The sequence below is a fragment of the Mauremys reevesii genome, linkage group 12 (genome assembly GCF_016161935.1).
Source record: "Mauremys reevesii isolate NIE-2019 linkage group 12, ASM1616193v1, whole genome shotgun sequence".
In the NCBI taxonomy this organism is placed as follows: Eukaryota; Metazoa; Chordata; order Testudines; family Geoemydidae; genus Mauremys; species Mauremys reevesii.
The window spans coordinates 32,144,865-32,170,619 of NC_052634.1; the positions used below are offsets into that span (position 1 = coordinate 32,144,865).

Here is a 25,755-nt window from a genome sequence, read left to right on the forward strand (position 1 = left end):
ACTCCAGTCAGTGACTCGGGATCTCAATCCTTATGGCTTAAGGTTCCCGTCTCTTGAAACCCAAAGCAGTTCTGAGATGAAGCAGGATCATGTCCCAGGCTTCTTATATAGTTCCAGCAGCCTTTCAGCCTGAGAAAACTATAGGCTTAACTCCTTCTCCCAAACATCCTGGCAATTAGCACAGGGTAATTTACCCATTAGACAGTTCAGATACAGGTTAGCACAACTTTCAAAGAGACACAGAGACAATAATGCTATTTCACTCAAGTATCATCATAAATATTAATATTCCTTTTTTGATCTTTGAATTAAAACTACAGCAATAGACAAGACTTGTTTGCTGACATCACAAGCCCTGAGCAAACATCTCCCCTTCTACCTCTAACAGTGCAGACTTGCATTTCAAAGCTCTGTTCATTTACAGATCTTCCTAACCAGTCCTTAAGGTTCACCCATGGGTCAGGTCAGTGGGTGAGGTGAGTTAATTAACTCTTTCTGGCCCTGTCACCTTTCAATGAAATATTATATTACATTCATAACGTCACAGGAGGTCAGGAATGGGATGGCAGGGGCTGCGGGTCGGGAGTGAGGGGCACCATCAGAGCTGGAGGGAGCGCAGGGGGCTGCGGGTCGGGAGTGAGGGGCACCGGCAGAGCTGTAAGTCTGGAGGTCAGGACTGGGATAGCAGGGGCTGCAGGTCGGGAGTGAGGGGCACCAGCAGAGCTGTGAGTCTGGAGGTCAGGACTGGAATGGCAGGGGCTGCGGGTCGGGAGTGAGGGGCACCGTCAGAGCTGGAGGAGCACAGGGGCGGCGGGTCGGGTGTGTGGGGCACGAGCAGAGCTGTGAGTCTGGAGGTCAGGACTGGGATAGCAGGGGCTGCGGGTCGGGAGTGAGGAGCACCAGCAGAGCTGTGAGTCTGGAGGTCAGGACTGGGATGGCAGGGGCTGCGGGTCGGGAGTGAGGGGCACCAGCAGAGCTGTGAGTCTGGAGGTCAGGACTGGGATGGCAGGGGCTGCGGGTCAGGAGTGAGGGGCACCAGCAGAGCTGTGAGTCTGGAGGTCAGGACTGGGATGGCAGGGGCTGCGGGTCGGGAGTGAGGGGCACCAGCAGAGCTGTGAGTCTGGAGGTCAGGACTGGGATGGCAGGGGCTGCGGGTCGGGAGTGAGGGGCACCAGCAGAGCTGTGAGTCTGGAGGTCAGGACTGGGATGGCAGGGGCTGCGGGTCGGGAGTGAGGGGTGTCACGGAGTCCCCGGGCGATGCTCTGGAACTGCTCCCCACAAAGCCAGGCAGGACTCTAGGGAGCCTCCTCTCCCTCGGAGCAGACTGTCTCCAGGGCAAGAAGCTCACACGGCTTCACCTCCTGGGTCTTTCCTTGGAGCATTCAGCATCCTCTGCCCCTCCGTGCGCTTCCCACAGCGAGTCCGCCCAGGCGGGGTCCTGGGGAAGCCAGGGGGTCCTGCCCCCCCACTGCGCAGTCAGACGTGACTCTCAGCCAGCCAGTAACACAGAGGTTTATTTAGATGACAGGGACACAGTCCAAAACAGGTCTTGCCGGTACAGACAACAGGACTCCCTTTAGTTAGGTCCATCTGGGGCCCCAGGGAGGCCACAGCCCCGTTGGGAGGCCCGAGCCCCATGGGGGCTCCCCTCCATTTCCCAGCCAGTTTCCAAAACTGCCAACCCCCCTCCAGCCCCTCCTCTCTGGGCTCTGTCTCCTTCCCAGACCAGGAGGTCACCTGACCTCTTTGTTCTCCCACATCTTTAGCATCCCCTTGCAGGGGGGAAGGGCCTGGCCATTAGTTGCCATGGAGACTTCGTCACATGACCCAGTCTAGACGAAGTGAGGCAGAGTTTGGGCCAACATCAGTTTGGAACAGCCCGACTGAGCCCGGCAGTTTTCTCAAAGTATCTGCTGTTGTAAACCGCATGTCGTGTGGACGTGCGAACCCCAAAGGTATCAAACATGAAAGACACATAAGGCCAGTTACGGGGACGTTTCCATGGCCAGGCCTGAGGGTTAAGCAGCTGGGCTCTAACAGCTGCCTCCTCAAAAGGAAAAGGGGCCTCAGCACCCATAAAAATAACTGGTTGCAAAAATCAATCATCCTGCATCCATCACCACTTTAAATTCTGACCTCTCCTGCCCGATGTGTCTTTGTTTAGTAACCAAGCGAACTGGGGAACTCTGGGGCTGTTACCCTCTAACTCAGGAGAAGGTTACACATCTTGACTCAAGCAATATTCCTCTTGAAAAAAAATTATTTTAAAGTTTATCAAAATAAATTCCATTTGAAATAGAAATAATTACAATCTACGCTGGGGCTCTATTTTCATACATGCTATTTCTCTCCCATGTTCCCCCACTCTAATTCCTTTGGAGTGAGGTTTTACTTTTAAAGATTAGCCACCATTTCCGATATAGTAGGAGGGGCAGGGAGAGAACTAGAAGAAAACCTGAATTATATTGTAACACTGAAAGTTATCACATAATCAGCCTCTTACTTTACACTAATTAACTTCATGTTTAATTTCATTAACAACTTATTCAAAGATTACAAAATATAAACCTATAGGGCAGTTTTCTCTTAATTCCCATTTCCACCATTGAGTTTTGTGTGAAGTCACATTCTACAATAACCTAGGAGCCTTCCATTTCTGTGAGTTCATTTCATCCTGGGTCTTCTCCCAAAAGTGTGGGTGGAAGAGCTCTCATGCTAGTGGGTAGGTTGCATCATGAGAAAACCACCTGTGCTCTATTTCCACACTTTCTAATCTTTCAAAGTAGCAGGAGGTGGAGAAGTGATACAAATGCTTAAGACCTAATAGCAAAACTAAGAGACAAAACCACGGAGTCAGGACTCAGCATTCATATATCCTGCCGTCTGAACTTGGAATCTGATACATTCCCTCATTGGCTACCATCATTTGCCCAGCATGGAACTGCTTCTTGTCCAGCAAGTCAGCCAGACTGGGACCCATAGGCATGGAATGGCTCGGAAGGAATCAGCTGTTTCTCTCTGTGCTTTATGAAACTTTGGATCCAAATGGTAAAAGACAGTTGTTCCCAATTTAATCATGGCGTCCTTTACGAGTGGGACCAATGCCACTTAACTAGGGAGCAGCGTTCTAAAAATAGTTTACCTGGGCCACAGGTCACCATAGCTTCCATCTCTAGGGTGAAAATCAAAATCTGCAGTTTCTCCCCGAGTTCTTGTCAAATCTTTGACCTTTCTTGGAGTAATTTTACACGTCTCTGGTGTAGAATTCTTCACCAACCACACAACGTATCAATAGCGATAGTGAGGCACAACTCTCCCAAATATGCCCTTTCATTTCTTTAATCTGGTGGCACAGATTTAAATTAGGGACTAAATTCAGGTGCGGCTTAGAATCCTTGTAAAACACCAAATGTCAGGTCTCTATTGAAAACAGGTCTCTTTCTGCAGCTATATCACATTCAACACGGATTTCATTTTCTGCATATTTGCAGCATCTCCCAGGGGTGAGCAGAACAGAGACATCACTTCCATTTTCCCCATCCCTACCTAGATAGGAATTGCATTTCCCAAATAATAGGCAACACGCACCTGATTAGGAAGGCGATTAGGAAGGCGATATCTTCAGGAGTCACCTCCTGCAGGGCCTGGGCCACAACTGCTTTGGAAGCCCAATGCAGGTGTATCGTGCTTAGTTCCAAGCCATTTGCTAGGGACTCGTTTTCCCAGCCCTTTAGAAAAAATACTGACCTAACCAATTGAACAACAGGGGGATTGGGACGGTGATGGGGAATAAAGAACAGGGAGCTGCAAAAGGCAGAAGCAGGCAACTCATCTAGGGGAGCTGAGAGACCACAGTGAACATGGTGCAAAGGTCGCTCTGTGGGAATTTGCAATTGTGATTTTTTAAAAAACAATCTTTGTCCAGCCGGAATCAAGGTATTTCTTACAATTCTCTCATATGTGGATTTTCTTATGTCTAACAAGGTGTGAGCTCCGATTGAAGCTTTTCCCGCACTCAGAGCACGTGTAGGACGTCTCTCCACTGTGGATTCTCTGATGAGAGATGAGGGCTGAGCTATAACTGAAGCGTTCCCCACACTCAGAGCATGTGTAGGGCACCTACCCGTGTGGATTCTCTGATGTGTGATCAGGGCAGAGCTCTGCTTAAAACTCTTCCCACACTGAGCGCATGTGTAGGGCGTCTCTGCTATGTGGATTGTCCGATGTCTGATAAGGTTGGAGCTCTGACTGAAGCTTTTCCCGCACTCAGAGCACATGTAGGGCTTCTCCCCTGTGAATTCTCTGATGTGTGAGAAGGTCTGAGCTCCATTGAAGCTGTTCCCACACTCATGGCACATGTAGTGTGTCTCTTCCAAGTTGATGCTCTCGCGTGTAATAAGGTCTGAGTGGCTACTGAAGTTTTCCTCTGGCCTCTGCTGAGTCTCACAGGCTTTTGTTCTTTCTGGGAGTGCACAACTCCTGGAAACATTCCCTTTGGATCTTTCTGATAACGTCCCATGTGCTTCTACTTGCTCACATCTTCCTGCGGGGGTGTCTCCTCGTTCTCACTTGCCATCCCACCGCCTGATGGGAGAATCCAGACATAGGTCACTCCCTGTGCCGGAGAGAAAGGAATCTCAGAGAGAGGAATGGAAAAAGGTGTGAACAAACCAAAATATGTGTGGGAGAGATCAAAGCTATCAGGAGCTGATTTTCCCCAAACCCTTCCCCAGAGCAGAGAGAGGAAGGGATCCGTTCTGGGTGTGCATCTCACCAGAACTCTCAGGGGAAAGTGAGATTGGGGAGGGACCTGCTGCCAACTGTCAGTCAGGATAGGTGGGAAGCCATGAGTGACATCTGCCTAATGATTCCACATCTGCAGGGAACAGTTTTGAACTTGGAGCGCTTACAACTTGGAGAGTCTTTGTAGGGCATCCCAAATGTTTCCTGTATTCACAGACAGTTGTTGAGATGGTTCACCCAATTCCTCACCTGTGCACACGGCTCTCGGGAGCACTTTTTTCTAGAGCCATAGAGGTCTGAGACTCACAGCTGTTCCCCTCATTCCAGCTGCGAGATCACATCAGGTTTGGAAACTGGAAACCCTGAGAAGGGAAAGAAAAAAAGGAAGGTCCATGGAATTTGTGGGATACTTGTCACAAGGAATATTCCATGGTTTTAACCCCAGCTCATTTTTAAGACGTAACACCCCAAGGCCGGCTTCCTTGGCTCAAAGTGGCAGAAGAGTTATTATTATAACTCATATTCATGACCTTAGTGCCTAAGAGCCAATGAACCATGGGCCCCTGTTGTGCTAGGCACAGCACAAACCCAGAATAGAAGATGGCCCATGCCCTGAAGAATTTACAGTCTAAATAGACAAGACAGACACAGATGAGGGAAGAGGTGGAACCCGCCAGCAGAGTGAACTATGTGACGGCAGAGGGACAGATCTGATGAACACAGGTATAGAACTTGAGACTATTGTATTTAATGTTATGACTAGGGCCAGTGTTTTCCGGAAATTGCTGCTATTACTGCATTTCCCCCTGAAATTACTCTTCATTTCTGGAATCACCCTTCGTATCCAGAATAGCTGAACAGAAGGTGGTTGGGGATGCAGGGTCACAAACCCCACATTTCTGCCTGGAGACCCCTGACTCCTCTCCAGGGCACGGGGCAGAGGCTGGGGGCTGGCTGCTTTTGAGACTTGCTGCCAATTTCTTCCCTCCTCATACAAGTCTGGGCTCAGAAAAAACACTGGAGCTTCCCCTTGGGAGACGGGGCACTTGGCAGTGGGACGCTGGGCACCCTCATTGTGCTGCAGCGCAGACGGCATCAACAGCACCTCTCCCCTGCTCCTCTCCCCTGCACACAGCTGGTTCATGTCCCATCTCCCCAGCACACAGCCGGCTCCAGGCTCTCAATGCCCAGTGTCTGGGCCTCATCTCCCCCCCACAGCTGGCGTAAAGGATTATATATTGCTCATGTCCCCTCCCCCCAATGCACTTTCCAGCTGTAAAGGATTATATATTGCTCATGCTTGGCAATTACTCTGTTTTCGCTGCCAGCAAACACTGGCCCTACTTATGACTGTTATCTGTATCTTTGAGCCAGCCCTTGAAAGCACGAATACTTCACAGACTGTGGTGCTGAGATGGGCCAGATGATACCGGGGAGGCTGAGGGGTGGGGGGATGGGTTTCCTGTGCAATCTGGTGTCACTAAGGCTGGATCTCAAGGCTGGTTATGCAGAACTCCATCTTCTGAAGCTTTGCCCCGCACAGAAAGGGGCAGGGACTGATTTTACCTCTTTCGGGAGACTGAATATGACAGACTTTTTGGAGAGAAATAGTTGAGTTTGAGCTGACTGAGAAGGGCCTTTTTGGGCTACAAACTGACATGACCTGATAACCCAGACGTAAGCTTTTAAAGAAGGTTTTTAATATACTTTGGAATGATCGGGGATTCCCAAGAGGACTGATGGTAAAGAAACATTTTGATGCTTTTCTTGCTTTATATCTTTTCCCCATAAGGCACAATGCCACTGTCATGGATGCACAGGATCTGTGCAATGCCCTGGCTTTTAAACTGTCCTTGGGAGGTGTCCCTTGAGTGCACTAGACCCCCAAGGGCTCCCACTCTTCCACAAGGACAGGCCATGTAGCTTCAGCACCTGAGACTGAGCCTCTGGCTTCAACACTCCTATTTCAACCTGTGAGCTCTGCCAGCAGGTCCAGCCGAACTACACTCCTGTTCAGTGACTGTTCCTCAGTCAATGCACAGAGCAAGTTTGTGCTGTGACACTCGGCAGACTTTTAAAACATAGCAGGGTTCATTAGTCAACTGAAATACAGCACTGAACGTCTTTAGATTAGCACAGAGAAGCAAAGACGATGATACAGTCCATACTGGCCAATGCCCTTGAGCCAGGCTGCTGTAGAAAACAGTTTGGTTTCCTTTCACTGAGCCTGTCCATTTGTCTTCGCTCCGGTAGAGCTCCCTGCATCTGCAAACCCAGTTCTTCCTGCTCCCAAGCACATCCTGAGTCCATGTGTGCTTCACTCAGCCAAGGGGAGATCCTCCCATGGACAGGTGACAATTATTCCCTTGTCTCTGTTGGGTATTCCACTGATGTAGGTTGGTCCCAGCCTGTCCTTAATGACCCATTCATATCACCCCATGACAGCTCAGTGACAAAACACCTCATGTCTCCTGCTCTTTATAATCATGGCAATACCAACCACAGAGGGAAACTGAGGTGTGTATTGGCATCATACAAGTATCACCAAAATTCCTGCCTCTATCACACACACACTGCTCACAGCCCTTGGAGAGAAAGCAAAGCACAGGAACTGGACGTTAGTCCAGTGAACACAGTGGAGGACAAGCCGCAATCCTCACACCCTGGTCAAAAAGGAGAGAGATGTGGGTCCCCACCCATAGAGAGGGGCTGGCTAGAGGCCTGATACCCGAGAGGCCATTCCTTGAGCAGACCATGGAGGCAGGTCAAAGGCTTCGCTACCCCAGAACTGTGACATCGCAAAAGCAGATTTTGGGGAATTAGGAAATCTAGTGACTCAGGTGTAATGGGAGGGAGAATTAAACTCCCCAGTGTGTGGAGAAGGCTGGGGAATTAAGCACTAAAATTCAGGAGCAACAGCCCCTAATTCTTCCGAAAAGAAGGAATTTTGGGGTGGGCTTTAGCAATTAGGTTGCACCACATTCATAGATTGGAATTATTAATTAATAAGTGATGTAAATCATGAGTATTAATGCTTGATGCTTAATTATGGATGTCCCAAAGGCCACGTATGGGTTGGGGCAGCTATTGACATTCTTGTAGTCAGAGAAAAGGAGCAGATATGGTATATAGCCATCCTATTACCATAAGGAAGTGGATAAAATACCTCTCCTAGTTACCAGTTTTTCATTTTGTCGGGTCCCTGAGACAGTGTAAACTGAAGCAGGGCTCCCTTCTGATGGGCTCCCTTGCCCGTCGATCTTTCTTTCCAATGGTGTCCGTATCTTGTAAGTATGCACAGTGCAAAACCCTCTTTACTGTACTTATCTTAGTTTAATCGTTACGTGTATTGAGCCTGGCCTATGATTTCAGTTATAACTGTCTGGATTAAAGCACGTTTCTGCGTTTCACCAAATTCCATCTTCTCAATTAACTCTGAGTAGCCCTGTACAAGGGCAAGTTGTGCCCCAACCTGTAACCTTATAAGTGTAGAAACTGTCCAGGCTACACCACCGCCCTGTGACATCATCAGCCAAGCGCCCATTGGTGCCTGGGAAGTGGCCCTGGTGTGGGAGGGAGGATGCAGCAAGGACTCAGGGTCGGAGGCCGGGGTCACTGGGCATTGAGATGGGGAGGCCATATGGGGAGGGGGGTAATGAGCGGGAGAGGGAGGTCAAGAGTTATAATAATAATAATATTGGGGGATGTATAATAAAGTGAAACTGAACAGAAAGAAAACTGGAGTGGAGGCTCTAAAGCAACAAGGCTTGGGAAGGGATTCGGGGTTAAAGGTCTGGGATCCCCCAGAGCTCTGGATCCCCAAACCTCTCCTCCCTCCCACTGACCCACCCAGCCCACTTCCCGGGTGCCCTTCCCCCACACTCCCCTCCCCTTCTTCCCACTACTCTCAGCCAGCACCACCTCCCGGCACCTTGGGAACTTCTTGTGTTCCCGCCTCGTCTCTCACAACCTCCTCCCTCCCTGCTGCTTCTTAGCTCTAACCCTGCACACGCCCACCCCATGTCCTGACACCCCAGAATTATCTACTCCCCCCTTCTCCTCCCCTCCCATAGCTCTGTTCTCCCTTCACCCGTGGGGTCCTGAATGGCAACATTATACACTCTCCTATCAAAAGAGGAGCTCACCTGACTGTCACACAAGCCATGCATGAGTCATACACCTATTAACTCAATTTAGAATTCTACAGGAGGCGTATTTTCCTCCTAAAATGAGGAAACGGCATGAAAGCGACAGTGATTAATGTAGTTATTAAGGTATCCTATAAGGATACATTAAATGCAATTTTAAAATTACTGTTGGCACCAAAAAGGCAAATGTCCAAAAATTATTTTAGTGGGTGGGAGATAAGGCAAAAAAGGAGGGCAAGGGAACTTGTCAAAACTTGTATGACAAATAAAGGTATAAAGTTATCACTACTCGGGTTCTTTAGAGACCCCACAGCTTCTAATAACCCAGGGGACAGGACTCCTCACCCAGCAAGACCAACGTCTCATAGTTCTCCTGCATGACATCCCTGTACAGGGCTCTCTGAGCGGGGTCCAGCAGAGCCCCCTCTCTCCTGGTGAAATACACAGCCACCTCCTCGAAGGTCACCGGCCCCTGAAAGAGTGAGAGTCCCACACTCAGTACCTGCTGCCCCACTCACAACCCCACCACTCATGGGGGAGAGGAGCCAATCAAAGGGAAGCCCTGGGTGGCTCACGGTCAGGAGTCCCACCCCCAGCCTGCTCAGAGCAGCCAGGAAACACCAGGGTGAGGGGACGAAGCGAGAGCCCCTTGTCTCTCCCAGCAGATCCATCACACACCTATCAGAGGGGTAGCCGTGTTAGTCTGGTTCTGTAGAAGCAGCAAAGAATCCTGTGGCACCTTATAGACTAACAGATGTTTTGTAGCATGAGCTTTCGTGGGTGAATGCCCACTTCTTCGGATGCAAGCAGTGGAAATTTCCAGGGGCAGGTGTGTATATATAAGCAAGCAAGAAGCAAGCTAGAGATAACGAGGTTAGATCAATCAGGGAGGATGGGGCCCTGTTCCAGCAGCTGAGGTGTGAAAACCAAGGGAGGAGAAACTGGTTCTGTAATTGGCAAGCCATTCACAGTCTTTGTTTAGTCTTAATTAGCAGGAAGATTAATTTTAAATAAAAATTTTTTTGTAAAGGCTCCTCTGTTTCCAAATGTGCCTTAACCACAGGATACAGGTTGTGTGTCAATGCTAATGAGGTATAATCAGAATCTCATTATAAAAAGGGGGTGCCCAGAGCAGGAAAATTGAGCTCCCTATGGGAAATTCCAGCAGGAACCATCCCTCTACTGATGATCAATCCATGAGAGACACCTCAGACCCTAATACTATTGAACAGGATGTGAGTAGAACTAGAGTTGTAACTTTTGCACAGGTCTTCATAGAATGTCTATATGCCTTGGGTCGTCGTAACCTTAACTGTAACTTCAATAAAACTTGTAAAACCGACTAGACCTTGTACCTGTGAATGTCTGTGTGGTCACTACCCTTGGTCTGTGTGTGTTCCTAGAGACTGTGCATTTGAAGCAAGTAGCAGAGGCGACTTTCACTCTGTTAAGCTTGAAACTGTCGCCACCAGAGCCGACCCCGCGGCGGTGTAATGCCACATTACAAACTGCACTTTAAATAAAAGGCTGCACAATACACCACACACCAGGCCACCCTCACTTCTGCGCTGCTGCTGCTGGCGGTGGCATGGCCTTCAGAGCTGGGCGCTCGGCCAGCACCTGCCGCTATCAGGCTGCCCTGCCAGTGCTGAATTTGTGCCATGGCTGAGCTCTGGCACCTCTTTCAATACAAATTAAGCACTAGAGGGAGGCACCGGGGCCTGGACGTGATGGTGGGGAGCCCGTGAGGGCCAGGGGGGATGGGGGGCACCAAAATACAAGTTCACCCAGGGTGCCATTTTCTCTAAGGCCAGCCCTGGAGCTGGGTATGGGGGAGGGGCATATCCCCTAAGGCCGTGGTTCTCAAGCAGGGGTCCCTGGACCTCTGGGGGGCTGCAAGCTGGTTTCAGGGGCTCCTCCAAGCAGGGCCAGTGTTAGACTCGCTTGGGCCCAGGGCAGAAAGCCCAAACCTCCCTGCCTGGGGCCATGAGCCCTGGCACCAGGGGCTGAAGCCAAAGCTGGAGCAATTAGCTCTGTGGGGGTCCCTGTCACATGGGGCCCCAGGCAATACCCCTGTTTGCTACCCCCTAACACCAGCCCTGGCTTTTCTGTGCAGAAAACCAGGCGTATGCAGGGCAGTGGGGGTTTTATAACATGTTGAGGGGCCTCAGAAAGAAAACAGTTGAGAACCCCTGACTAAGCCTCATTGGTGGGTGCCCCTCTACATCTCACAGCAGTGAGGCTCCAGCCCTGGGATTCTGCTCCCTTTACCTAGCCCCACCTAGGTGTGTTCTTTGCACTTCCACAAATCAGAGCATTTCCACCTTCTAACCTCATGGGTCTGTTCCTAGAATGGAAGCCACATATTACCGAGATCCCAACAGGTTTGCTACACCCTGGCTTCCTCCCATTCTCCACCCTGTGAATTTCCTGCCCCGCTCCAACCTCCAAACCAGACTGCCCAAGCCTCCCAGCTCCTGTGTATCTGCTGTCACTCTCCCTCCAGCAGGAACCCACCAATAACCCCCAATAATCCCTACCTGAATGGGATCCTCTGCAGCCATTTCCCTTCCCTGTCCCATAGGAGGATGGGATGAACCGGCGCGAGACGTGGGCGTCATTCTGCAGCCTGGCAGGGTGAGAAGGGCAGTTGTGGAGGTTTCAGAACAGGCTTTAGTTCATTTCACATCACAATTCCCCCAGGCCCTTTCCCTGCAGACAGACATCCTAGACTCTGCCATGCTGGAAAATGCTCGATCTCTTTATTACAGTGTAGACCTGACCCCTCCTGCCAGGGGTAAATCCACAGACATGTTTCAGCCTCTGCAGTAATAAAGTCTCTGAACAAAAAGCTAGAAAGGAGCAGAACCAAAGGGGCTGGGCAGGCTCCAAAGGGGACACTGGTTCCTCCTTCCCCACCGGTGCCCCAGCCATGCCCTGTGGCTGGCAGAGAATGGCCACCCCATCTCCACCCCAGAGGAGCTGTGTCTCAGGGCTCCCCCAACCAGCACCCAGGAACCCCCATCCCTTTTGGGGAATGACTCAGGGCAACAATTTCCCACCCAAACAAGGACGAATTGCTGCAGATGAAATGGGGGGAGGGAGGAAGCCGCCCCCCCCCAAATATGAGGAAAATTTAAATTGACATTTGAGACTTATGGAGAAAATTGGGGAAAATAAGAGACTAGAGAGTCAATAATTTTAGGAAAAACGAGGGAATCTCCTTGGGTTTGACGGTCCTGTGTGGTGAGGAGAGAAAAGGGGAGAACTAGAGACTTGTTACCAGTGCTGGGGAGGGAAGTGGCACAGACAGGAGAAGGAGGCAGGTATCTCCCCCGACTCACACACTCTCCCCTGGACTTTCCAAGCTGCACAGAGACCGTTCAACCCCACCTGCCCCACTGCCCTTCCCCGCCTGCAGCTCCGGCTTCTGCCCGCCCGCCCGCCCCGCCAGCCACACAACGGGGAACCCCCGGGCCCCAGGCTCTGGCCCCACCTGGATCCCAGCGGGGCCGGGGGCAGATCCTGCTGCAGCTGAGAACAGCGGCTCCGCTCCGGCTCCGGCGGCTCCAGCGCTGCTGGCAGCACGTGGCCACCAGGGAGCAGCTGCTGAGCCCGGGCTCCTGCGTCACAATGTGCCAGAGCCCCGCCCCCAGGAGCTGCCCCGCCCCCGGTCTGTGCCAGAGCCCCGCCCCCAGGAGCTGCCCCGCCCCCGGGCTGTGTCAGAGCCCCGCCCCAGGAGCTGCCCCGCCCCGGGCTGTGTCAGAGCCCCGCCCCAGGAGCTGCCCCGCCCCAGGCTGTGCCAGAGCCCCGCCCCAGGAGCTGCCCCGCCCCGGGCTGTGTCAGAGCCCCGCCCCAGGAGCTGCCCCGCCCCGGGCTGTGCCAGAGCCCCGCTCCCAGGAGCTGCCCCCAGGCTGTGCCAGAGCCCCGCCCCCAGGAGCTGCCCCGCCCCCAGGCTGTGCCCGAGCCCCGCCCCAGGAGCTGCCCGCCCCGGGCTGTGCCAGAGCCCCGCCCCCAGGAGATGCCCAATGTCCCATCTCTGGGCTTTGTTCTCCTGCCTCCTTGTTCCCAGCACCCACCGCTCCCAGCTGCTCCCTTCCTATGTCTGCAAACACCCCCTCCCCCCGGCCGGCTGCAGCGCTCGCTGGGGCTGTCTCCAGTGGCTGAAGTTGCCTCCATCTCTGCTTTACCTGGGGGGGGGGGGGGAGAGACAAAGAGAGGAGATGGTCCCAGGGTGTGAAAGCAAAATTAGGGGGCTGGGAAAGAAGGACTGTTTGGAAAGGTGGGTTTTTTGCGAGGGGAGGGGAGGTCATTCCTGTATTGGACCAACTGCCGGTGGGGGGAGAGCGAGAGAGAGAAGCGACACGCAAGCTGCGCTCTTTCCCCAGCAGCAGGTGGGCCATGTGGTCTCTCTGCTGCCCTGGCTGCGCGGGACGGGACCCGGCTACCCCTACAGGGCAGGCAAGAGCGGCGGCCCGGGCGGGCAGGGGGAGGGGCCCGAGCGGAGGGGCGGAGCCGCGTGAGCAGGTATGCAGATCTGTGTGCGAGCAGAGCATCGTGGGAGCGGACGCAGGCTGCCAGGCAGGGCCCGACTTTGGCACCGGGAGCTCGGCGTGGGGAAGGGACGGTCTCCGGGGGCCAGGTCGGGGCAGCTGTCGGCAGTGGGGGCCGGTGTGGGTGAGGCCGGCGGTGGGGGCGCGGCGGTCCGCCCCGTGTGTTATAAGTACGGGGCGAGCGAGGGCAGGCGGCGGCCGGGCAGCAGGAACTCATACTTACCTGGCAGGGGAGATACCATGATCACGAAGGTGGTTTTCCCAGGATGAGGCTCATCCATTGCACTGCGGGTGTGCTGACCCCTGCGATTTCCCCAAATGCGGGAAACTCGACTGCATAATTTGTGGTAGTGGGGGACTACGTTCGCGCTCTCCCCTGGTGATTGGTTTGAACAACAGACAACCGATAGTGGGCTGTTTAGGCTTAGTGCACTGCAAAGCAGATACTCAGGAAAACAGCTGTTTTTCTGGGTCTTTGGGAGTGCTCTTTTCCACAGGCCCTGTATTTCTAGGTATCTTTATCACACGTTCCTTCTTGTAAGCAAAGCTCAGCTCTGAACCTTTACTTGGGTCTCTCTGTGTTCTTGGTTTTCCCTAGTCTTTTGCAGCTGATCTGCTCTCTAGTCTGCTTTTGGGGGGTTTGGACCGGTGCCTTCCTTGGCTCTAAGGGGAGCTGCCTGCCTGCCTGCCTGCCTGCTCTGCTTCTTTCCCTGCTTGTAGCTTCTTGCCTGGCCCTTCTTCTCGGGCTCTTCCTCTTTTGACGGGAGGACGGCCTGTCCAAAACGCCTGTCCCACCGGTCTCCTCGTCCAACAGGCAGCCTCGCCCCCTGCCCTGGGGCCGCTTTGGCTTTCGCTGTCTGTTCCTGTCTCTTGGTGGCCACCCTGTCTGTGCTACGGAGACTAGGCTGTCACAACCCCATGCTGGAGGAGGGCTTTCCCTCGCTTGAGGCCCACCCACCGCCTCCCCGAATGCCCTTTAGCTACGCTGCGGGTTAGGGCGGCGTGGCCGTGTCGCCCAGCAGCGGGTTTTCCCTTTTGCACACCTCTGACGGACGGAGCTGTTTTGACTTAACTGTTCAGCACGCACCGACCCTCGGGCCTGGGCTGCACGGGGAACGTAAATCGGCGCGGCTACATCAGTCCGCGCCTTGGTCGGAAGAATTCTTCCGTCGACCTAGCTCCCGCCTTTCGGGGAGGTGGATGGCCGGCACCAACGAGGAAAACCCTCTCCAGGACCCTTCTCCGGGAACAGTGCCCTTCCGTTTGGGGAGATTATGCTGCTTTAAAAAAGAGAAATTGTTTAACTGCCTTTCTCTGAGGCAAGGTTGACTTTGTATTGCTTCAATCGTGGCTCCTTATAGCAGTTGTGTTCTGAAATCTTTAGGGTTTGACTTCATTTATGATGAAATCTTGCTGTAACTTTATTCTAATTTTCAATGAGTAACTAGACCTGAGCTGTTTGGTGTGTTAGTGGAGGATTGTTTAAAAACCTGGGATTCCACTTTCGGCTGCCTTTCCATTACATTTCCTCTGAAAGCCCACCGAAAGCCTCCACTTCCCACATAACTCTCTCAAACCTGCAGTCATCAGGCATACAGAAGATGCTTACAGTTTCACTCCATACGAGTCCAGTTCCTTGCTGTTTCCTGTCTAACCACTGCACACATATGGTATCCCCTCCCTACCCGGAGCTGCTTCCTGGCTTTTGCGCTCAGGACAGGAAAACGAGAATGGAGAGGTAAGCTGTGCAGTGAACTCTTCCTCAGCTCGCACTCCACCCCCCAAGGGCCTTTCGAGGTCTTCTACGGACTTCAGGTTTCATTTGATTTCCAAGGTTTATGGGCTCATTAATTAGCCATCTCTCCTAATGCAGGGATCCTACGGGTCAGACCAAAGATGGATGGCCCAAAAGTGCTAAGAAACAGAAATAAAGGTGAGAGCTAGGCGTTACATTCAGATGAGCATCCAGAAGCTGACTGTGCCCTGGCATGTTCAACGCTGCCGAAAAGAAGGAGCTCGTCAGGTCCCTCTGCTAGCACCCAAATCTGGTGGCTAGTCGATCTGCTGGGAAATAAGGAAAAGGAAAAGAATTAAAGGAGTCAGGCAATAACAAGGAAATGAAAAGGTTTGTCGAACGGGTTCTGTCTGATTGACCGTCTTCCCAGCTACCCGTCCAAGTTAAAGACCTAGCCCAGTATCCTGTCTGCTGACAGCGGCCAATGCCAGGTGCCCCCTACTATACTTTTTTCATACTATAGAAAAGCTTCAGCCAGCAACACCAGCTCAGGGAGCACTCTTCTATTTTTCTTACAGCAGGCAACAGCCTTGCCAAAGCAAAGCCTTAAAAAATTGGGTACAAACTCATCAACATTCCTCTCCACGGAAATCTTTAGTAAAAGGCGAAAGATTTATACGAACTGAAAAGAAAGCAGAGTATGTAGAACACGTGGCAGAGGCGCTGCCGGGGCAACCGCCTACGCTCCCAAAAGTCAGGGTGACTACTCTCCCAGCCCGCTACACCGCTAGCTTTCAGAGGAAATGGAATTGAACCGATTGGCAGCCCGAGTTGGATCATCGAAACCGGGGACACAGGGAGCAAAACCAGCCCCTCGACCAGGGACTCGCTTCGCTGCACGCAATGCACTGTGGCTATGCAAATAAGATGCTCCGGCCGTCTCCGGCGCTCAAAGGAGTCTTTTCTCCGGGCTGCCTCTGCTCCTTCCCCGGCTGGGCGGAGATTGGGCTGGGGCAGCTGCTCTCCTAAGACAGCCCGCTGATGCCCAGGCGCATGGAGGACGGAGCCCGGACGAGAAGCCAGAGGGCACTTGGCCCACAGCTAAAACCCGGAGCAAACGCACACACTTTGCAAAGTAACAGGAGCCGGGATCTCACACATGAGATTCTATCTGCCGGCCCGGGTGCGACCCCGCGTTGTACCTGCTGCTTGGTCTGCCTCTGCTGCAAAGTAGCTCGCCTCGCTCAGATCCTTGGGGTTCGCTGAGCTGCAGCTCACCTTGATACACGGGAACAGCTTCAAATCATGGAATATCAGGGTTGGAAGGGACCTCAGGAGGTCATCTAGTCCAACCCAATCCCCAACTAAATCATCCCAGCCAGGGCTTTGTCAAGGCTGACCTTAAAAACCTCTCAGGAAGGAGATTCCACCACCTCCCTAGGGAACCCATTCCAGTGCTTCACCACCCTCCTAGTGGAAAAGGGTTTTCCTAAGATCCAACCTAAACCTTCCCCACTGCAACTTGGGACCATTGCTCCTCGTTCTGTCATCTGATGCCACTGAGAACAGTCTAGATCCATCCTCTTTGGAACCCCCTTTCAGGTAGTTGAAAGCAGCGATCAACTCCCCTCATTCTTCTCTTCTGCAGACTAAACAATCCCAGTTCCTCAGCCTCTCCTCATAAATCATGTCTTCCAGCCCCCTAATCACTTTTGTTGCCCTATGCTGGACTCTTTTCAGTTTTTCCACATCCTTCTTGCAGTGTGGGGCCCAAAACCGGACACGGTACTCCAGATGAGGCCTCACCAATGTCGAAGAGAAGGGAACGACCACATCCCTCGATCTGCTGGCAATGCCCCTACGTATACAGTCCAAAATGCCGTTAGCCTTCTTGGCAACAAGGGCACGCTGTCGACTCCTATCCAGCTTCTCGTCCACTGTAACCCCTAGGTCCTTTTCTGCAGAACTGCTGCCTAGCCATTCGGTCCCTAGTCTGGAGCAGTGCACAGGATTCTTCCGTCCTAAGTGCAGGACTTGGCACTTGTCCTTGTTGAACCTCATCAGGTTTCTTTCGGCCCAATCCTCCAATTTGTCTAGGTCCTCTGTAGCCTAGCCGCATTCTCCAGCGTATCGACCGCTCCTCCCAGTTTAGCGTCATCTGCAAACTTGCTGAGAGTGCAGTCCACGTCATCCTCCAGATCCTTAACGAAGATATTGTACACAACCGGCCCCAGGACCGAGCCTTGGGGCACGCCGCTTGAGACCGGCTGCCAATTAGACGTGGAGCCATTGATCACTACCCGTTGAGCCCGAGGACCTAGCCAGCTTATAGTCCACCTTATAGTCCATTCATCCAGCCCAAACTTCTTGAACTTGCCGACAAGAATACTGTGGAGACCGTATCAAAAACTTTGCTAAAGTCAAGGAAGAACACATCCATTGCTTTTCCTCATCCACAGACCCAGTTCTCTCCTCACAGAAGGCAATTAGGTTAGTCAGGCGTGACTTGCCCTTGCTGAATCCATGCTGACCGCTCCTGATCACTTGCCTCTCCTCTAAGTGCTTCAGAATTGATTCCTTGAGGACCTGCTCCATGATTTTTCCAGGGACTGAGGTGAGGCTGACTGGCCTGTAGTTCCCCGGATCCTCCTTCTTCCTCCCCTCTTTTAAAAATGGGCACTATATTAGCCTTTTCCCAGTCATTTGGGACCTCCCCCAATGGCCATGAATTTTCAAAGATAATGACCAGTGGCTCTGCAATCACACCCGCCAACTCCTTTAGCACCCTCGGATGCAGCGCATCCGGCCCCATGGATTTGTGCTCATCCAGCTTTTCTAAATAGTCCCGAAGCACTTCTTTCTCCACAGAGGGCTGGTCACCTCCTCTCCATGCTGTGCTGCCCAGAGCAGCAGTCTGGGAGCTGATTTTGTTCGTGAAGACAAAATCACGAAGGGGGAGGGTGGGGAAGCATTGAGTACATTAGCTTTTTCCACATCCTCTGTCACTAGGTCGCCTCCCTCATTCTGTAAGGGGCCCACACTTTCCTTGACTTTCTTCTTGTTGCTAACCTCCCTGAAGAAACCCTTCTTGTTGTTACTCTTAACATCTCTTGCTAGCTGCAACTCCAAGCGTGAGTTGCCCTTCCTGTTTTCACTCCTGCGTGCCTGAGCAATATTTTTATACTCCTCCCTGGTCATTTGTCCAATCTTCCACTTCTTCAAACGGCGCTGCCTGCCAGTGCACTCAGCCTCACTTAGCAGGTAACAAAAGGGATCGAGTGGCCGTCCAGTTTCTGGAGAGTGGCTGACAACACCCGACCTTCTGCCCTGAGGAGAAACTGACATGAGACAAGGCAGGGGAGGTCATTCTTGTATTGGACCAACTTCCGGTGGGGAGAGAGCGAGAGAGAAGCGAAATGCAAGCTGCACTCTTTCCCCAGCAGCAGGTGGGCCACGTCGTCTCTCTGATGGCCTGGCTTCCCGGGACGGGACCCGCTACAACTTAGATAATTTTTTACCTCAAGGTTCCCAAGACACAGACAAGGTTTTCATCTCGAGGCCAAAAGACCAAAAACATCAAGACACTTGATCACGGCCAAGCACTTGGATAGGCCAAGATTTAAAAGTTAATGAGAAAATATTTGAAAATGAACGATACAGAGAGTTGAAATGTCATTTATTGGTCATCGGGGGTGACATACAGAGTATAGGGCAATTTTAGTTTTAAATGTTTATTAGAAAATGTTTAAGAATAGATACAATTTAGATAATGCTTTCCCAGTAATACAGAGAGTTTGTAACATCAGTTACTGGTCATCAGGGGTGACATACAGAGTACAGGGGGATGCTAGTACTTTGGTATTGGACAGCACATAACTTATACAGTGTGCAATGTCCCCAATGTGGGGTATACTGTGGGTGAGTTCAAGATACAGTCAGCAAGCATTGAGGGTACATCACGCATACAACAGTTAAAGACAGTCGTAGGTATAAATAAGCAAGCCAGGTAATGGGGCTAGAATGACCCTCACATGGCAAAGTTAAGGTCTGTCGCACTCGATCTGAGCACTACACCCCATCTGAGCTCAAAGAGCTGAGCACGCAAGAGCGGCGACCCGGGCGGGCAGGGGGAGGGGCCCGAGCGGAGGGGCGGAGCCGCGTGAGCAGGTATGCAGATCTGTGTGCGAGCAGAGCATCGTGGGAGCGGACGCAGGCTGCCAGGCAGGGCCCGACTTTGGCACCGGGAGCTCGGCGTGGGGAAGGGACGGTCTCCGGGGGCCACGTCGGGGCAGCTGTCGGCAGTGTGGGCCGGTGGGGCGGTGGGGCGCGCGGTCCGCCCGTGTGTTATAAGTGCGGGCGAGCGAGGGCGGGCGGCGGCCGGGCAGCATGAACTCATACTTACCTGGCAGGGGAAATACCATGATCACGAAGGTGGTTTTCCCAGGGTGAGGCTCATCCATTGCACTGCGGGTGTGCTGACCCCTGCGATTTCCCCAAATGCGGGAAACTCGACTGCATAATTTGTGGTAGTGGGGGACTGCGTTCGCGCTCTCCCCTGGTGATTGGTTTGAACGACAGACAACTGACAGTGGGCTGTTTAGGCTTAGTGCACTGCAAAGCAGATTCTTAGGAAAGCAGTTATTATTCTGGGCCTTTGGGAGTGCTTTTTTCTACAGGCCTGTACTTCTAGGTATCTTTGTCACACGTTCTTCCTTGTAAGCAAAGCTCAGCTCTGAACCTTTACTTGGGTCTCTCTGTGTTCTTGGCTGTTCCTGGTCTTTTGCAGCTGATCTGCTCTCTAGTCTGTTTTTGGGGGGCTTGGACTGGTTCTAAGGGGAGCTGCCTGTCTGCTCTGCTTCTTTCCCTGCTTGTAGCTTCTTGCCCGGTCCTTCTTCTCGGGCTCTTCCTTCTTTGACGGGAGGACGGCCTGTCCAAAACGCCTGTCCCACCTGGTCTCCTCGTCCAACAGGCAGCCTCGCCCCCTGCCCTGGGGCCGCTTTGGCTTTCGCTGTCTGTTCCTGTCTCTTGGTGGCCACCCTGTCTGTGCTACGGAGACTAGGCTGTCACAACCCCATGCTGGAGGAGGGCTTTCCGTCGCTTGAGGCCCACCCACCGCCTCCCCGAATGCCCTTTAGCTACGCTGCGGGTTAGGGCGGCGTGGCCGTGTCGCCCAGCAGCGGGTTTTCCCTTTTGCACACCTCTGACGGAGGGAGCTGTTTTGACTTAACTGTTCAGCACGCACCGACCCTCGGGCCTGGGCTGCACGGGGAACGTAAATCGGCGCGGCTACATCAGTCCGCGCCTTGGTCGGAAGAATTCTTCCGTCGACCTAGCTCCCGCCTTTCGGGGAGGTGGATGGCCGGCACCAACGAGGAAAACCCTCTCCAGGACCCTTCTCCAGGAACAGTGCCCTTCCGTTTGGGGAGATTATGCTGCTTTAAAAAAGAGAAATTGTTTAACTGCCTTTCTCTGAGGCAAGGTTGACTTTGTATTGCTTCCCTCGTGGCTCCTTATAGCAGTTGTGTTCTGAAATCTTTAGGGTTTGACTTCATTTATGATGAAATCTTGCTGTAACTTTATTCTAATTTTCAATGAGTAACTAGACCTGAGCTGTTTGGCGTGTTAGTGGAGGATTGTTTAAAAACCTGGGATTCCACTTTCGGCTGCCTTTCCATTACATTTCCTCTGAAAGCCCACCGAAAGCCTCCACTTCCCACATAACTCTCTCAAACCTGCAGTCATCAGGCATGCAGAAGATGCTTACAGTTTCACTCCATACGAGTCCAGTTCCTTGCTGTTTCCTGTCTAACCACTGCACACATATGGTATCCCCTCCCTACCCGGAGCTGCTTCCTGGCTTTTCCGCTCAGGACAGGAAAACGAGAATGGAGAAGTAAGCTGTGCAGGGAACTCTTCCTCAGCTCGCACTCCACCCCCCAAGGGCCTTTTGAGGTCTTCTACGGACTTCAGGTTTCATTTGATTTCCAAGGTTTATGGGCTCATTAATTAGCCATCTCTCCTAATGCAGGGATCCCACGGGTCAGACCAAAGATTGATGGCCCAAAAGAGCTAAGAAACAGAAATAAAGGTGAGAGCTAGGCGTTACATTCAGATGAGCATCCAGAATCTGACTGTGCCCTGGCATGTTCAACGCTGCCGAAAAGAAGGAGCTCGTCAGGTCCCTCTGCTAGCACCCAAATCTGGTGGCTAGTCGATCTGCTGGGAAATAAGGAAAAGGAAAAGAATTAAAGGAGTCAGGCAATAACAAGGAAATGAAAAGGTTTGTCGAACGGGTTCTGTCTGATTGACCGTCTTCCCAGCTACCCGTCCAAGTTAAAGACCTAGCCCAGTATCCTGTTTGCTAACAGCGGCCAATGCCAGGTGCCCCATACTATACTTTTTTCATACTATAGAAAAGCTTCAGCCAGTGACACCAGCTCAGGAAGCACTCTTCTGTTTTTCTCACAGCAGGCAACAGCCTTGCCAAAGCAAAGCCTTAAAAAATTGGGTACAAACTCATAAACATTCCTCTCCACGGAAATCTTTAATAAAAGGCAAAAGATTTATACGAACTGAAGAGAAAGCAGAGCATGTAGAATACAGGGCAGAGGCGCTGCCGGGGCAACCGCCTACACTCCCAAAAGTCAGGGTGACTACTCTCCCAGCCCGTGTCAAGGCCTTTTGGGGCTGATGTCATTTGCATGGTTACACCCACCCCGGATTGCATGATGGGAGTGTTTGTCCAAAAGGTCATTTCAGCTGCTGCGATATCCCCAGTCTCTTTGTTATTGGGGCAGGAGTAATCCAGTGTATTTTCCTGTTGATTTTGGATCAAGGACAGAGTAACTGTACCTGGCATTTGAGGCCTGAGAGCATTACCCTCTCCTGAAAAGTACTCACCATTAAGGAGTATGGGTTCCTAACAGCTGCTCGTGGTAGGAGATAGGAATGGATGTTTGTTTGTGCCGTGTAGGGGGTGCTGATGTTCTTTTTGTTGTTTCTGGTGTAGAAAGACAGAGGTGGTTTTGAATCTCTTAAAATTGTTGTTAGTGCTGCAGTTGCTTACCCTAAGCTTAGGCCGTTAGATCTCTTTCACGGTGTATTTTGGTCCTGAGAGGTAGAAGGTGTGTTGTTATGGAGTGAAATAGCAAATGTCAGTTGCAGAGGTGGTGCATTTGCCCCCCCCCCCCATCCCAGAGTCCAGAATTTGCATAAACCCACCCACTGTCCTGTGACTAACAATCTTGCTCTGCTAACTCTTCCAGCAAAACAGGCCAAAGAAAGTATATGCGAGTGCTGTACCACAGCCCCGGTGCTCTTTTCGGTTCCTTCCCACAGAACTTTTGCTCCATAGCAGTCCAGTTTCTTCCTGTTGCTTGTCTAACCACTGCGTGCATATGCTATACTGTACCCTGAGCTGATTCCTGACTTTTGTGGTGCTGATTCCCTGCTTCAATCCCAGGCTTTGGCAGGCCCTTTCATCCCTGTTTTGTGCAGGGGTGGCTTGTTTTCTAGGAAGGCAGCAGCACCTTTATCTGAGTCAAGTACCTGATTTTGAGCCTCCCCAGCAGGACAAAAGTGAGCATGGGCTTCTTCCTTTAGTTTGCCCACCTGATCTGTCCTGTTAAGCACCATGGTGCTGTATTGTACAGCACAAGAGATGGGAGCTGTCTTTCCCACATGACTTATTCGTTGACCCAAAATTGTGGGAACAGAGTGAGGCAGGACGGCCCTTGGAGATGGTGCCAGAGGGGGCAGGGACTTGGGAGGAAAGCTCCTCTGCAAAGCTGAGTGACGATAGTACTGGAGAAGGGGCATCTGGCACGTGGAACGCGGCAGGGATTCAGAGGCCCAAGAGGAGGCACTTGATGTTAAGGTGTGAAAGGAAAGATCTATGGTAGGAACTGGCTCCCTTCCTCTGGACCACACAGTGTTTGGTGTTGGGGCGGATTTTAAGTGTCTCAGCCGGACTGAGAACCACTGGTCCCGTTTTCTCTACCGTCAGAGGAAACGTGTTTAAAATGAGCACTACCTGGCACAGGTCTGTAGTGAGGTCAGCTTAGAGGGCTTGTTTCTCCATAACAGAACCAGTGGAGGGTGGGCAGTAACCTCCTATTCCTCTGACCCGAGCTCACACCAGCCGCAGAGGGGATACACCTTTCTGCAGGGACAGGCCAGGAGTCGCACTGACCGGATTTCCGTGAAGGAGAGCATGTCGACAGCCCAGTGCAGGGTGGTGCCAATGGACTGTTCAGATCACGTAGCTCTCACCATGTGCTCAATGTGGGCAATTCCCTGACCCACGGCAGAGGATATTGGAAGCTGAACATCCAGAGCTTGCAAGATAAAGGAGCAGGGGGGTGAGGCCTGTCAGTGTTGGCAGAATGGGAAAGCATCAGAGGGTTCTATGGCAACCAGGGGGATTGGTGGGAGTCAGTGAGGGAGGAGTTGGCGGCTTTGTTCCAGTGATCAGGCAAACACCACAAAATTAAAGAAACCAATTGTGCCAAGTCCTGCAGCGTCGCCTGTGGGATTTCCACAAGAGCATCCAGGGAGGGGAGCCAGTCAGCGTGTCACTGTACGACCGGATCAAGTGACAGCTGGCTGAGTTCCAGGATATGAGGCTCCAGCTGGCCGATATGAGCGGGAGCACCGAGTGAAGGGAGGGGGTGGCCTCCCCTGACATTTTTGCAGCCTGCAGGAACAAAGACAAAGTAGGGGGATGTGGGGACTCAGCGCAGGCCCCACAGATGCGGCAGATCAGTATTATAGCTGATGGAGGAGGAAAGAGAGTCCTGCAAGAGGAAGCTGCTGGTGAGAAGAACATGAGGCTTTTAACTGGGGGGTCCAGTGTTTGAGTCCTAGTTTTAGCAGCTGGTTTTTAAGCTGCTGTGCAGGCCAGTTCAGCTGTCAGAACACTGAATAGTGCAAGCTGGGCTCAGATCTCAGTGGAAATTTGGGACCTGTTGCTTCGTACCTAAACATAGGTGGAGTTTCAAGGCTTTGTCTTGCTCTTTCAAATGATGCGGGAGCCGATCTTTTTCCTGCTGGCTGTTGTGACTTGCGCACCAGAGGGGACGCCGGATCCAGCAGGCTGGCCTTGTCTGGAGCCCTATAGGGAAGGATGGGAGCTGGCTTTACTCTGAGTTCTGCAGCCAGGCATGGGAGGCCGCCCTCTTGGTTGACCTACTGGCCCAAAGTCACTTTGGCGGCATTGGTCTTTCCCCAGAAATGCTGAAGCACAGGCCTGAGGGAGGGAGACTCAATCCCCCTCCCTCTTGGTCAGGGCAGAAGAGGCGGCTGTAAGAGTGGCCAGGTTCCTGAGCTGGGCCTTCCAGCGTTTGGGGAGGGTGGAGCTGACTGGGGCATGGTGCTGGCAAAATGCCTCAGGGCGCTGGCGGGAGGAGCAGGCCAGGGCTAGGGCTGGGAAGAGAGAGAGAGAGAGAGACCAGCAGGTTTCTTCTAGTGTTTGCTGGGCTCTTTTTCTTCAGTAATTTCTCCTCTGCATGAACTTGCTCACTTTCTCTGTAGGAGCCTGGCTAGCTCAGTGGGCCAAGCATCAGATTTTTTAATCTGATGGTCCAGGGTTCAAGTCTTTGGTCAAGCTCTTAACTATTCCCCAAGGTCTTCAAAATCTCTGTCTCTGGAGTCCTCCTTGATGTTACTTTTTCTCTTCAGGATTTTGCCTTTCCTCAGAAGGGCCTTTTGTGTGTGGGATTGAAGGGGCAACTTCCTGATGCCCCCCATCCTCGCAGGCTGGAGGAATAAAGGCCTCTGGGCAGGGGCAGCCCTAGACTAGCTGCCAGCACCTGGCACCCCAGGCAAAGCCTGCAATTGTCACCCCCCACCCCCAAACCCCAAGGGCAGAGCTAGGCTGAGGTTTTTTGGTAAACGGGGAAACATTTTGCCCCTTTTTTCCTTTTAATGTTTTTAAGCCTTTTTTTTAAAAACAGAGGCTTAATTATTCGGTTTGTCCATCCGTCCGTCTGGCCAACCAATGTTTCTTTTTCCATCCTTCTGGTTCTGGCTGCCCCTTACTACAGCCATAACTTTGGTCTTGAACTTTATAGAGTAGTGAGGTACCTTAAGGGTTAAATGCTAAATCCCAAACCCAAACAACACTAGTTACCTCTGTCTGGCAAAAGGTGTCTGGCAGTTTTGCCACTTTGAATGATTCAAATGGATTTTCAGTGGCATTATAAAAAAATCCCAACAAAGCAGAACCAAACCAATTCATCTTAAACCTACAAAACAAGAGTTTTACAAACCATGAGTGTCAGTTTAGGTCCTTAAAACCTTACATCATCACACACAGTTCTCCTTTGCCTAACATCCCTTGCACTGCGATTACTCTTTTTTACACAACTGAACCCCAATTACACGTCCATCTTGTACAACCAGAGCCAGCCAGGGGCAGGCAAGTTAAGTGCCAATAGAAACCCGGACATTCCTTTAGTGATTTTGCTTACATTACCCAGGAGTCAAATCATTTTGATGAGATTATCTCTCCATCTGCTGCCTGCAGCCGTCCCCTATAGACCATTTCTGTGGGCAAGGGCCCATTTCCTCAGAATGG

At 52.0% G+C, this 25,755-nt stretch overlaps 4 non-coding genes and 1 pseudogene across 4 annotated transcripts; 3 read left to right on the forward strand and 2 right to left on the reverse strand.

Moving 5' to 3' along the window:
- The window catches only part of LOC120375680, a 1,085,709-nt pseudogene that overhangs the window by 346,136 nt on the left and 713,818 nt on the right, over positions 1 to 25,755 (forward strand).
- Positions 13,660 to 13,823, forward strand: LOC120376186. Its single transcript, XR_005587094.1, has one exon. It is a non-coding gene; the product is annotated as a U1 spliceosomal RNA (small nuclear RNA).
- Positions 15,766 to 15,881, reverse strand: LOC120376002. Its single transcript, XR_005586929.1, has one exon. It is a non-coding gene; the product is annotated as a U5 spliceosomal RNA (small nuclear RNA).
- On the forward strand, positions 19,574 to 19,737 carry LOC120376047. Its single transcript, XR_005586971.1, has one exon. It is a non-coding gene; the product is annotated as a U1 spliceosomal RNA (small nuclear RNA).
- LOC120376043 lies at positions 21,656 to 21,771 on the reverse strand. Its single transcript, XR_005586967.1, has one exon. It is a non-coding gene; the product is annotated as a U5 spliceosomal RNA (small nuclear RNA).